This window comes from Protopterus annectens, chromosome 5.part0 (assembly GCF_019279795.1).
Source record: "Protopterus annectens isolate FY-2018-M chromosome 5.part0, PAN1.0, whole genome shotgun sequence".
Taxonomy (NCBI): domain Eukaryota; kingdom Metazoa; phylum Chordata; order Ceratodontiformes; family Protopteridae; genus Protopterus; species Protopterus annectens.
In genome coordinates, this window is record NC_056735.1 from 273798293 (window position 1) to 273811639 (window position 13347).

The window sequence follows — 13347 nt, forward strand, 5'->3', positions numbered from 1 at the left end:
TCACTGCATATGTGGGGGCAAAAGCCGCCCCCATCGCTGTCCCTTTATTTTGGAGATAAAAATCCTTCTTCCACACAAAATAATTATGTGTGAGACTATATTCTAACAGGGGCAATAAGAAGGTAGTATGAGGGCCCTCACCCATCATCTTTTTCATAGCCTCCAAACCCCAATGCTTATCAATATTAGTATATAAAGATGAGACATCTACTGTGGCCCACCCACATCATGCCACGCACAAACATCCTCAGTGTTTTTCACGTGAGAAGGTACCTTAAGTAAATAACCTTTAAAATGAAAATCCAAAAATGTATTCACTTTCTCTATGTAAGAACCTACCCCTGAGATGATGGGTCTCCCTGGTGGGTTAACCATGCTCTTACGGATTTTAGGAATTGTATTTATATAGGGATGCCTTGGTTCCTTTACTGAGAGTTTTTTAACATCACTGCTCACAAAAAACCCAAGCCTCTTTCCCTTCTCTAGCAATTCACTAAATTCATCATTGTACTGTTTCAGCGGGTTATAATTTAATTTCCTATAAACATTTTCTTTTAACAGCTCTTCAACAATATTATCATATTTTACAATATCCATGACAACCCAATTCCCTCCTTTGTCCGCTGGTCTCACAACCACTTTGTCTAACCTAGTTCTAAATTCTTTTAAGGCAAGCCATTCACTTTTTGAAAGATTAAATACCCTGTCATCTCTACAAAAAGCACTATATTCTCATTCAGTGCTTGCATATACCTCGTGCTCAAACACATCAATGGCTGTGGAGCATCGAGGAGGCATAAAGGTGCTGTCATTAGGAAAATAAGGTACACCAATACGTGCATAACCCGCCCAAAACATTCCCTCACCTGGGATATTCCCATCATCATTTTCATTTTCACAAACCATATCTGCATCAATATTGTAAATGCTTAAGTTTAATAATTCATCATCTTCTTCAGTAGCATTTAATACTTCATTACACAATTTTAAATTTTGTTCTAAGAAATATACCTTCAAATTAAGTTTGCGAACAAACTTCCTGATATCCAAAATAACATCCGCTAACATGGGTAGTTTTGTGGGTATGAATTTAGTACCTTTGTGCAAGACATTGCAAATATCCTCAGATAATAAAACATTAGAGAGATTAATCACACTTAAATCATCATGGCACAAAGGACAAAAAACCTCACTATTAACATCATCTACATCAATATGTCCATGACATTCAAATTATTGTCCAAATCATTGTCCAGTGTACTGCCATAAGCACAAACTGACCCCAATAAAGGGGGAGTGGTAAAAGTTCTTACTTTTAATTCTTGTGATAAAAGACGACCTCCCCTGATTCTTCCGTGAGCGAGTTTGCATGTGCAAGTTCGTCTTTTTGGTGCCTTGACCATTTTTTCCGGTCTCCATCCTCTCAGGCAAACTTTCCAAGCCGATATCTTCAAAAGATACGCTCTTCCGACTGCCAGTAGTCTCCATTGAGTAACAAGATGAACCATCCTCACTCCTGGGCATGCACATCTTAGAATTTTGATTATAACGACGCCCCCTACGTTGCCACGTATACACTTCATTTTTTTCAAAGTCCCTTACATCTCTGTTGAGTTTTTGTTTTTCCTCCCCAAAACATCATTCTCAACTTTATTGATCTTTTCATTTATATTTTTAAATGTACCTTGAAAGACAGTAGGAGGAGTTTTATTCATAAGTTCTTCCTGTAACTCAACAATCTCGCTCCGTAACTTGTCAACAGTTCTATTATTCCTTTTAATCAAAATCTTGAGCCAATTAAGGGTACATTCCTGTGCGACCTGCCTCCATTCCAGAAGCAGGTCACCCTCATCTTCACCAAAACCTCCAGCGGGCAGCCTATCAATGTGCAGCCCCCTCAGAGCAATATTCATGGAAACATACTTTTCAAACAATTTAGAGTCATAAAATACCATCACCCCCTTTGACATCAAACGCTCTAACCGAACAAAATCCTCGGAATGTAAGTCAGTCACACTAGCAGACCACAAATCCGATGCAGCAAATTTACGTTCCCTTTCCTTCACAAAATCAGTGAACAAAATGTTTTCACCAACATAATTTCCTTCTGCGTTGACAGGATTCATAATGAAAACACCAAATCGCCAACCAACTCTCTCCAAATGAAAAACACACCAAAAATCCAAAACAGACAGGAACACTGGAACACACAGATGGTGACATTTTTTTTTCTATTTAATAACAATTCCTGATACCTCGGCTATTCACCTTCAGTGGAACAAATCACCATACAAGAACCATCTCCTTATATATTCATCAAACTCATTAATCAATTAAGGTGAAAAAGTGCAACATCTCCATTTAAAAATTACATTATTTTATATTCAAAATACATCACAATACTGCATTCTTATGAAACAGAACACAGAACACAGCCCATAAAGCCTAAAGGCTAATGCAGCAGTGAAAATGATCTGAGGGGACTAGTTCTATGACTTCTTTGTAAACTTGGAAAAGAAGGGCTGAAAAATCTAAGTACCTTCCTGAATCTGTTTCCCTCCTTTATAAAATTGTTTTAGAACTAGAGAAGTAGTTGGACCAAATGAAACATCCTTATCCCAAAGACGAGATTAAACATTTTACCTTTAACATCCCCAGGGATCTATAGCGTATGCACCCAAACATAACTTGTCATAACAGCAGCTGCTGCTGCTGCTGCTCTGGATACAAAAACAGCACCGCCATAAGCACACTTTAAAGAATGACTTGTTACTTGAGAAACAGAAGCAATTAAATTACTCAAAGAAGATCTTGCAATCTGAAAGAAAAGTGACAGAAATGTTTTTCATATTCTCAAAAGATTTGGCAGCTGAGAATTCTGAAAGATATAGTGACAGAAGAATGCATTCCTTTCCCCCTGTTCATCAAAAGCACTCCCATCATTGTCAGGAGAGGAATTAGCATTAAGTTTTTTTTTTCAGCAGAGGAATTAGCAGCAGAGGTATCAGCATGGTCAAATCTGGGAAAAGAAAAAATATATAAGACAGAGAAACTTTATACAGTCTGACCGGTGTTTTAGAGGCAGCAGGTTCATTGTCAGGCATACTGCAGGCATTTAGAAAAAGCATCCTCTAAAGCTGGCAAAAGTGGAGGAACAACAGCTGGTTAAGAAAAAAACAACATCTAACAAACCACACTATTTATTTTTTAAAGGCTAAAATCTCTGTTTCCACTAGGACAATAGATTTCTTCTAGAAATAGTTTCAGAAAAGGAAGATTCTTCAACAGGAGATTCTAGGGATTCACTATCCTCAGGATCAATGGCTAACAGCTGAGTAGAAACAACAGAAAATGCTCTATCCCACTGCATTCCCTGTTCGTCAGACAGGAAATCAAAAGAAAGTGAAAAAAAAACACTTTTACATGTTATATATGCTTTAAAACACATTCAAAATGAGAGGATTTTATTATCTAAATTTACAAAACAAGGACAACTCAAAAGAGCAATGCCCTGAACCAGATAAAAACTGAAACACAAAAACAAAATCTGTCTCAAAGAACTCCACGGTAGAAAAGATTTTTATTTTTACAAAACACACACAAGCTTTGCACAACAGTGCTTTATCAACTGTATCTTAAGAAATGAAGCAATGAACAGAGCATATATAAATAGGGCAATAGTTAAAATATCAATCAAATAAGAAACTCTACCTTAAACAAGCAATGACAATATTATGAAAAAATATACACATAATAGCATCACTGTATCAACTTTATGATATATATATATATATATATATATATATATATATATATATATATATATGGGTCTACTGTACTTCATCGAAGAAACACTTCTTCGAAAAAGAACAACAGACCCACAGTTACGCGAAAGTGCACTTTTTGCAAAGAACGGTTCAATGAACCATTAAGGAACACCAAAACAATGTTTTTGCAGGGGGCAAGCCCCCCTGCACCCCCCCATGTGGGGGGCCGTGCCCCCCAAACACCACCTACTTAAATATAACAACTCCGAAATCGCACTACAGTGGGGAAACAGGTAAATTCCCTTTTCCCCACTGTAGTGTGCTTCGGCACCTCAGTGTTTCTTAACAGTTCGTTGAACCTTTCATCGCAAAAGTGTACTTTTAGTTAACTACAAATCCAGTCTCACATAGACCTACCACGACAGCAAACCAAACACATAAACACACAAAAACATACTCGGAGGCTGTAAATAAAAATCTGCGTAAGCAACAGAGACCTCCAAAGCAGACACCCAAGCAACCACTACCCCAAAACAAAACATGTGCAACACATAGCTCACAAAGCCAGTGTGCCAAACAGTCACAGCCCTTAAGGCTAAACAACACACCTGATACACTTGTAATAGGTGACTCTATCGTCAGGCACACTGACGTCCCACTCACCAGGCTGAACAAGGAGAAGGTCACGGTGAGCTGCCTGTCGGGCGCTAGGATCCGCCACATAACACAAGCACTCAGGTCACTCCAAGGCAAGTACAAATATGACTCATTCATTGTCCATGCTGGTGTGAATGACCTGAGACGTACGTCCCTGGACAACATGAAAAGAGACATAGTGGAGCTCTCTGAGCATGTAGCCCAGGCCGGTATGACCCTGACCTTGAGTAGCATCTTACCCTCACCTAGAATGATGCCACAATATGAAGACAAGATGATCAATTTCAACAATTGGCTTAAGTATTGGTGTCATTCAAAGGGGATCCAATACCTGTCAGCCTGGGATGACATGCTCGACAAGCCATGATGCTTCGCTAGGGACGGCTTGCACCTGTCACCCCTGGGCTTTCGGATATTGGCAAAGGCTCTTGCCACCCCCACAGTGCCTTTTTTAGGCAAGGCTCAAAAGACAAACCCACCTCCATAGGTATCACAAGGGATAAGAAACTAAGAGTAATGCTACTCAATGCCAGAAGTCTAAACCTCAAGATGCACGCACTCGAAACTCTTCTTAGCATGAAAAACATCGATATCTGTGCAGTAACAGAAACCTGGTTCAAGGCTCCCGAGAGCACCCCAGCACTACCAGGTTATACCTCATACCATGTTTTTCAGCCCCAAAACTTGGATCGACCCACAAAAGGAGGGGGAGTATCAATATTCGTCAAAGATACCCACACCTCCAGGTTGGTGGCACAGCACGAAGCTTCAGAGACTATCCATGTTCAACTACAAGTGGGTAAAACTGCCTTCCAATTTATAGCCTGCTGCAGACCACCCTCCCAAACCCAGGAACCCCACTCGGCCTTCCTGAGAACACTGGAAAATATGAAGGTCTCTCCAAACACCATTATATTGGGCGACTTCAACTATCCAAACATAGACTGGGAGCATTACTCTAGCTCCAACATCCTAGCCCAAAGGTTCCTAGAATTTATAAACTCAAATGCTATGGAACAACTTGTTACCACTCCCGCAAGAGGGGAAAACATACTGGACCTGATCATCACCAACATGGGGACTCTATGTACCAGACCAGAAGTGTATCCCTCACTGGTAAGATCAGACCATAAACTAATCTCACTAGATATTCACATCTCGACCCCAGCCCCTGTCCAGAAAACCACAGTGAAAAACTTCTCTAAAGCAAATTTCACACTCCTCAAAACCGAGGTGGAATCCTTCAAAGCCCCCGGGCCTGTGGAAAATACGGCCCAGACCGCAGAATCCTTTATAAACGCATTCTATGAACACCTTCAGGAATGCATGGATCATGCAATCCCAAACAAAACCTAGACCCAATCCTCCAAAGGCAGGCGTCCTGTCTGGTGGACCCCACCATAAACAAACTATACAATAGAAGGATAACAGAGCAAAATCCCAAACAGGGAAGGCATCTCTGATCAGTATTAGCAAAAAACTACGGGCACTCATAAAATCGTCTAAGGCCAGCTTCGAGAGAAAAATTGCACAGGACACTAAGGATAATCACAAGGCTTTCTTTAGTTATGTTAGGAACCTGGGTGGGAATTCCCAGATATGCTCAGAATTAGTTCAAATGACAAAAAATACACCGAACCCACAGATATTGCCAACATCCTAGCTGACAAGTTCAGCGCAAACCCCCCCCCCATTCCCCACCAAAAGGGCAAATATCTATCCCAGCAGAGTGCTGCCCCCCTGACATCTCAGATGCTCTGGTAAGAGCCGCCCTCTCCAAAGCAAAAAACAGCATCAATGGGACCAGACGGTGTCCCGGGCTGCGTCCTACATGAACTCCAAGAAGAACTAAACCCAAACATAAAACTACTGTTCAGTCTCAGCCTTACTACAGGATATGTACCCAAAGAGTGGCGTACAGCAACAGTGGTCCCTCTCCACAAAGGTGGTGCCTCAACGGATCCTGGAAACTATCGCCCCATAAGCCTGACTAGCTTGGTCTGCAAAGCTATGGAAAGGATCATCATGGACCTCATAAATAAAGATATTGGGGACCTACAGACACTGGATCCTACCCAGTTCGGCTTTGTTAAGGGCAGATCCTGCCTCTTAAACCTGGTCGATTTCTTTGAAACAGTCACCAAGGCCATTGACGAGGGGAAGGTGGTCCACACAGCCTACCTGGCCCTCGCAAAAGCCTTCGATACAATACCCCACTCGGGCATTATAGATAAGCTCACCAGCTTAAATATAAACCCCTATGTCACTAGATGGGTTGCAAACTGGCTCAAAGACAGAACCCACATAGTTAGAATTGCTGGAGCCATGTCAGACTCCAAACTAGTTACAAGTGGCGTCCCACAAGGCCCAGTCCTGGGACCTCTCTTGTTCGGTATATATTTCTCGGAGGTACAGGCCAACACGGAAGGACTGTGGCTGACCAAGTTCTCAGATGACTGCAAACTGGGCGCCATAATCGACTCTCCAGCCGACACAAGCATCCTACAAAAGGGCCTCATAGAAACAGACAACTGGTGCCAGAGCTATGGCCTCAAGCTAAATGCCAAAAAGTGTATAGTCATCCCCTTCGGCAAAAACAAAGTGCCCACAAATTACCACATAGATGGTAATCCATTAAGTACAGAAGAAGTAATTAGGGACCTGGGGACCCAAGTTGATAGCAATCTCTCATTCGACAACCACGTGGCCAAAGCGGTTAGAAAAACATTTTATACAGCCCACCTAATCATGAAGGGATTCACATCTAGATCAGGGGAGGTCATCGTGCCTCTTTACTCATCCCTCATCAGGCCCATAATTGAGTACAATACCCCTTTTGGGATGTACCTTACCAGACACCTGCAGCAACTGGAAAGACCCCAAAAGTACCTCACCAAGAGGATCAAAGGGCTCAAACAGATGCCATATGCTGCCCGGTTAAAGAAACTCCAGCTCTACTAAGTGGCATACCGACTGCTCAGAGGCGATCTGTGCCTGACGTATAAAGCCATGTCCAACCCGGAATTAATGGACATGCTGCACCTCAGAAAATCCAAATCCCATCGAGCTACGCGCTCGAGAGACTTGAACCTCAGCACTGAAATAAATAGGACATGCTGGAGGGACAGATTCATAACCCAAAGGCTCCCTTCACTCTGGAATAAAATCCCAGTCCAGGTTAGGCAGAGTCCCTCACTGACTCTCTTCAAGAGGAATCTTGATGAGTGATGGAAGATCGTAGAGTTACTCTGGGTATCACTTCTGTGTCACTGTTAGACAGAGGCACAGTATACTAACCTCGAAAAAGGGCATAGCAAAATTCATTTAAAATGGGTGGCGAAAGCCAAACACACTCTGGCTAGGCTTGTAAATGCCCTAGGGCAGATAGCCTAGTATGAACCTATGAACCCATATCAGAATAATGCTCACAAAATCTGTCTTTAATTTCCTATTACTTTTCCCAACATAAAATGCTAAGCATTTCCTACATCTAGCTAAATACATCATGTTCAATGAATCACATGTAGCAGATATACCAAAATGATATCACTTCAATTACTAGATGAATTAATATATTATTATCAGCAATTATGTTTACAAAAGACACAGTGTATTCTTCCTACCATCCTTTCTTCTAACAATATTTTGCTCCTTATAACAAGCTGCTTCTTTAAATACATAGAGTTCTTATAAATACATCTGGGATTTTTTGGAAGATGAATATGTAAATCTCTAAAATGACTACAGTATGATACAATGTTTTTATAGATGTCCCTTAAAGACTTTGTATGACTATTATAAGTCAAAGAAATAGGGATCTTTGGCAGAACTTCCCTCCTAGATGTCGTAGCAGTCACATTATTTCCCAAACTACCAAATGTAGTTCCTACTATATTACTTCCATCTAACTTGTTCTTTTACCTCAGAGATAGAAATTCTAGCATAACCTCTAGATCTAAATTCTACTTCAAGCTTATTTATTTGGGTGTTAAACATCTCTGCATTAATTGTTCTTGATGTTCTAATCATCTGGCCTCATGCAATATTTAAAAATATATGCTCTGGGTGCATACTACTTTTTTTGCAGACATGTCACCTTCCTCAATTCCTTTCTATGAACAGCTGTCTTAATTATATTACCCTCATAAAAGAGGCATACATCCAAAACATTTATCTAACTTGTTGATAGAGGCATTTTAAAATGTTGAAAGTATGTTACATTATTTATATATAGTCATAAAATCTCTGTAACTTATCTACATTACCATTCAATAACATGGAAAATGTTATCAACAAAAACATTTATAAATATAAAATATTATTTCTAAATTAATTTGATTCTCCATATATGTATTTCCCATTCCCACTGTGATATCACTAAATTTGCAAATGTATTGGTCATGGGTGTGCCAATTCTTAAATGTAAACCTTTAAGAAAATAATACTTATATATTTCATGATAAAGTTAATATTTTGACATTGCTCTGTATATATATTCATTCATAATATAGGTATTGCCTCTTTACGATAGAGTTTCTTAATTGATTAACTGACATTTTATTTTTTTTCTGTATTCATATATGCTCTGTCTGTTATATATGAATACAGAAAAAAAATGTCAGTTAATCATTTAAGAAACTCTATCGTAAAGAGGCAATACCTAAATTATGAATGCATAAAATCTACTGCCAATCATTAGCGGACCGGAGTTCCGCTGTGGCGACCCCTAACTGGGAAAAGCCGGAAAGGCAAACATATGCTCTGTCTGTTGTATTTCTTATGAGATACTTGAGAAAGCACAGTGTGCAAAAGCTTGTGTGTATTTTTTAAAAATAAAAATCTTTTCTACTGTGGAGCCCTGAGACAGTTTTTGTATTTAGTTTTGTCTTTAAGGTTTTACTGCCTACTATAAACCCTGAAGCAAAGAAATAACATCTTCCTTCTCAACAGTAACAGAGTCTGACAAAGATAAAAGTTTAACCTTTTTGTTTCTTTTGCCTAGGAACACCCCTAGAAGAAAACCAAATGCAGACTAGGACTTCTCCCTGGGAAACAGGTCTCTCAACCTGGCCATGCAGAGATACACACCCTGCTCCCTCATTCGATACCAAAAAGAGAGGTTCTCCCATGCCCGTTAAGGGAGCCTGAACAGCCACATAGGATGTGACTGATCCTTGGTCCATTGTAGCTGAAGGGCAACACCAGAAGGGCTTGGGAACAAAAGTGAGAGGTTTGAAGAACCTGACATGGCCACAAAAAGAGTCATGCAGCAGCAGCTGTAGTACAGACTAAGCCCACTCTGTTGGCAAAAGTTTCTCAAATATTTTGTTTAGCTTGTGTCTGGAAGAAGTTAGAACTGTGGGACTGGTAATCTACTCCATGTTTCTGCTGAAAAAAAGATCTGAATTATGATTAGCACAGCTACTACAAGCTGTCAAATGTAGTATTTTCACAAAAAGTACATAGTGGCACACCAAGCTACCACAAGCCCATGTTCAAAATTAATATTTACAATAAAATAAGCACAAAAGTTCAAAACAAATCTGCTCCCTTTTCACAAAAGCAGTAAAAGTTAAAAAATAGAAGAGAATATATGTTGACAGTTTAGCCTGTCTCAAGACAGTCCCAAAACACACTAAACTTAGTTTAAAACACTGTTTTTATAAAATAAAGTCATAGTATTCACAATCAAAATAAGAAGTTTGTTCACATTCTCATGATTCCCTGATTGATAAACATGGAATGGACTAGGTAGAGAGTTTTCAATTTTCTGTTGCTTCCCCCAAAAGGAACATATCTACCTACCTATCAAAGGAAAATCAGAAGCCAACTGCCAGTCTTCTGAAGCCTGCAAAAGGAGTGCTTCTTCAGGCAGCAAAAAAGTAGAGGGATTTGGTGCATGGACTGCTGATTTTCTCCCATGGGAGCTCCTCCCATTAGCAGCCCATGCACCACTGGAAGGTGCCTGAAGGCTCTGGAAGACTGGCCAGATGTTACATCCTAGGTAGGATATACCCTATATTAGCTAAGGCTGTTGCAGCAGTGATTTAATGAATGGACATCTCTTGATATGCTACTACTTCATCTTGAGGAAGAAAAGCTCTTCCCAGGGCAGAATCCAAAAGACATCCCAGGAAATCTATTCTGTGAGAAGGAATGAGAGATGACTTTTGCATGTTCACTCAAAACTCCAGACTGAGAATAGATTTATGAACCCTTGTCAAGGACTCGACAACTGGAAAAAATTAGAAAGCAAATATAAGATAATCATTCAAATACAGAAAAATGTGAATACCCTTGGAGCAGTGAATAGTCCAAAGGATAAGACACATATCTGATGGTGTGAGACAGTTATAGAAAATCTTAAAAACTTTCTGAAATGTCTGCCACTGAGAATATGATGTTGGGTACCTTTAAGCCCAATTTTACAGTAAAAATTAGCAAGGAGATAAGAGATAATTGAATGTATCAATCTTCTTGCTGCTGATCAATACTGCAAGTGTGGAGGGAAGCCAGACCTTTGTGAAAAATGACAAGTCACAATATCCTAAGGCAGGAAACAACCCGAAAAGCTTAGGCTACTGGAGCAGTGACAATGATGAACATCATTTTGAACTTTGGAAACTTGATAAAAATTGAGAAAGGAGAGAGATCTAGCACTGGTGCCAAGTCTCTTCTTTCTTTGGTATCGGAAAAATATGTAAGTAAAACCCTTTGCCCATCTAGCAAAAGGGACTGGTTCTATGACTCCCTGTGATAACATTTGTTCTGCGACTGGCCAAAATGGGGCTATATGGTTTACTGGACAAGGATGAATTTGCTGGAAAGGGGGGGGGGGGGGGGAGTCCCAATGCCGACCTTAACTCTACTGTATGACTTTCAGAACCCATTTGTCTGAAGCAATCAGGTGCCACAGAGGAAGCTGCAGACTTAGGGAAATGGAGAGAGATTACCATGCTGGTGGGGGAGGAAGCCTGAATAAGCAAACATTCATTCTGATTGTTTGGACCGTCCTTGATTTTGAGAGTTTTTCCCTTTCTTTTTGAAGCCTGCTTGTCATGGCTTTATAAAATTCTGATTATTGTCATCTTAAATTGCTTTTTGAAAAAAAAGAAGCTGAGGTGAAAGGAAAATGTTTATTTACTTTAAAAAAGGAAGGTTGGAAGATTTGTGTCACCCACTGAATCAACTTCCCCTCACATCAAATCTTTTTAGAACCTCAACTGCAGAAGGGCAAGATAGGACCTCCTGGTAAAAGGGAGAATTGAAAGTCTCAGTTTTAACATCTTATGGTAAACTCTGAGAATGTAACCGGGCAAATCTTCTTATAACTGACTCTGAAAGAGCAGCTCTGGATACAGTGTCAGAAGCATCATGGCAACACTTTAAGGAATGTTTAATTACATGAGAAGCAGATACAATAGAGACACTGAAATAATTCTTTACATCAGAAGAAGGAGGGTTAACAGTTACAAATGTTCATGTTCTCAAAAGACAGAAATAAAATCCTTAATATGTGAGTCTGGCTACTTCAATTTCTGAATGCCAAAGTGGCAGGATGCACTCTATTCACGAATCTGTCAAAAGCTTTCCATCCTTGTCGGGGGGGGGGGGGGGGTAGCATTAGCAATCTATTTTACAGACGTGGTTTTAGATAAATAACTCTTTGCAATGTCTGCTTTAGGGTTAGGAAACAGATATTTGTGAGTCTCTGGTACTTTGCATAACCTCTCAGACTTTCTAGAAGCAAGGGCTTGACTGTCAGGTAAACGATAAGCTTTCATTAAAACATCCTCAAAAGCAAACAAAACAGGAGGGAGAGCTGCAGGTTGAGAAATATCTAACTATAATAAATCATAATATGTTTGCTGGGAAGTAGAAATTAAATTTAATGTCCATTGAAATACTTCTTACAATTTTGATAAAGTTTCAGAAAAAGACCACTTTCCTCAAAATCAGAAACTTCAGTTCGTGAAGAAAAGACATCGTGAAGAAAGTACATCATTCTCCCTCCATTTCCTGTTCAGACTGAAATTCGGAGCCAGAAAGAGAAGGAACTTTTTTCCTCTCTTTTTTTTCTGACATAAGAGGAATTAGACAAATGAAAAGCAGAATTCAGTTCCGTAGCAAATCCCAGCAAGTCCTCCCTGTCAATAAAAATTTATGCAAAATAAGAGATATTCTTAATTTTTAACTTTTTCTTTTTTTTTTTCTGGGGGGAGACCCTGGAAAAAGACTGACCCAAGGCAGGCACACCATCCTGGGATTCAGACTCCTTTTTTCTGCTATACAGCAGACCTTCACCCACCACTTACCCCAAAACCAACAAGAGTGGTTCTCTCTGCGAGTAAAGCACATCTCTAAAGCCACAGAAGATGTGGGAGGTGGGCATAATGGTTAAGGTGTTTACCTTACAGACACAAGGTGCAGGGTTTGATTTTCACATGGGATAGTTGGCTAGGCTTAAAATGACCCACAAGGGCAGTCAGCCTAGTACTAACCAATGAACCTATATATGTCTCTGGACCCAGATCTTTAGTAGTTGTAGGTGTAACACCAGAAAGACCAGTGGAAAATGATGACTGGTCAGAGGGACCAAGACCAGCCACCGCACAGGGATCCATCAGCAGCTGAGGCATGGAAGAAGATGGCTTGACACCCTATTAAGTTTCTTCTTCTTGCAGATGAAAGAATGAAGAACAGAAGAGATCAGTAACTGCTCCATAGGTATGACCAAGAAATAAAATATAAAGATGGGTAGAGGAGCCTGGAAGAATCAGTAAAGCTTATCTGACGAAGAAAAAAGGTAGTTTTGAGTTAAGAAAATCATTGACAGCCCCTCAAAAGCACCAAGTCCTGCTCCTAAAACATAATACTGTACAACAGTAGGAATAAAATAAAAAGCATTTTCACACCACTTGTT

The 13347-nt window shown here is 39.9% G+C and overlaps 1 protein-coding gene across 1 annotated transcript in view; it reads right to left on the bottom strand.

The window, feature by feature from the left end:
• Positions 1-13347, bottom strand: part of LOC122802575 (heat shock transcription factor 2 binding protein) — a 1640599-nt gene that overhangs the window by 1557277 nt on the left and 69975 nt on the right. The window lies entirely within an intron of this gene.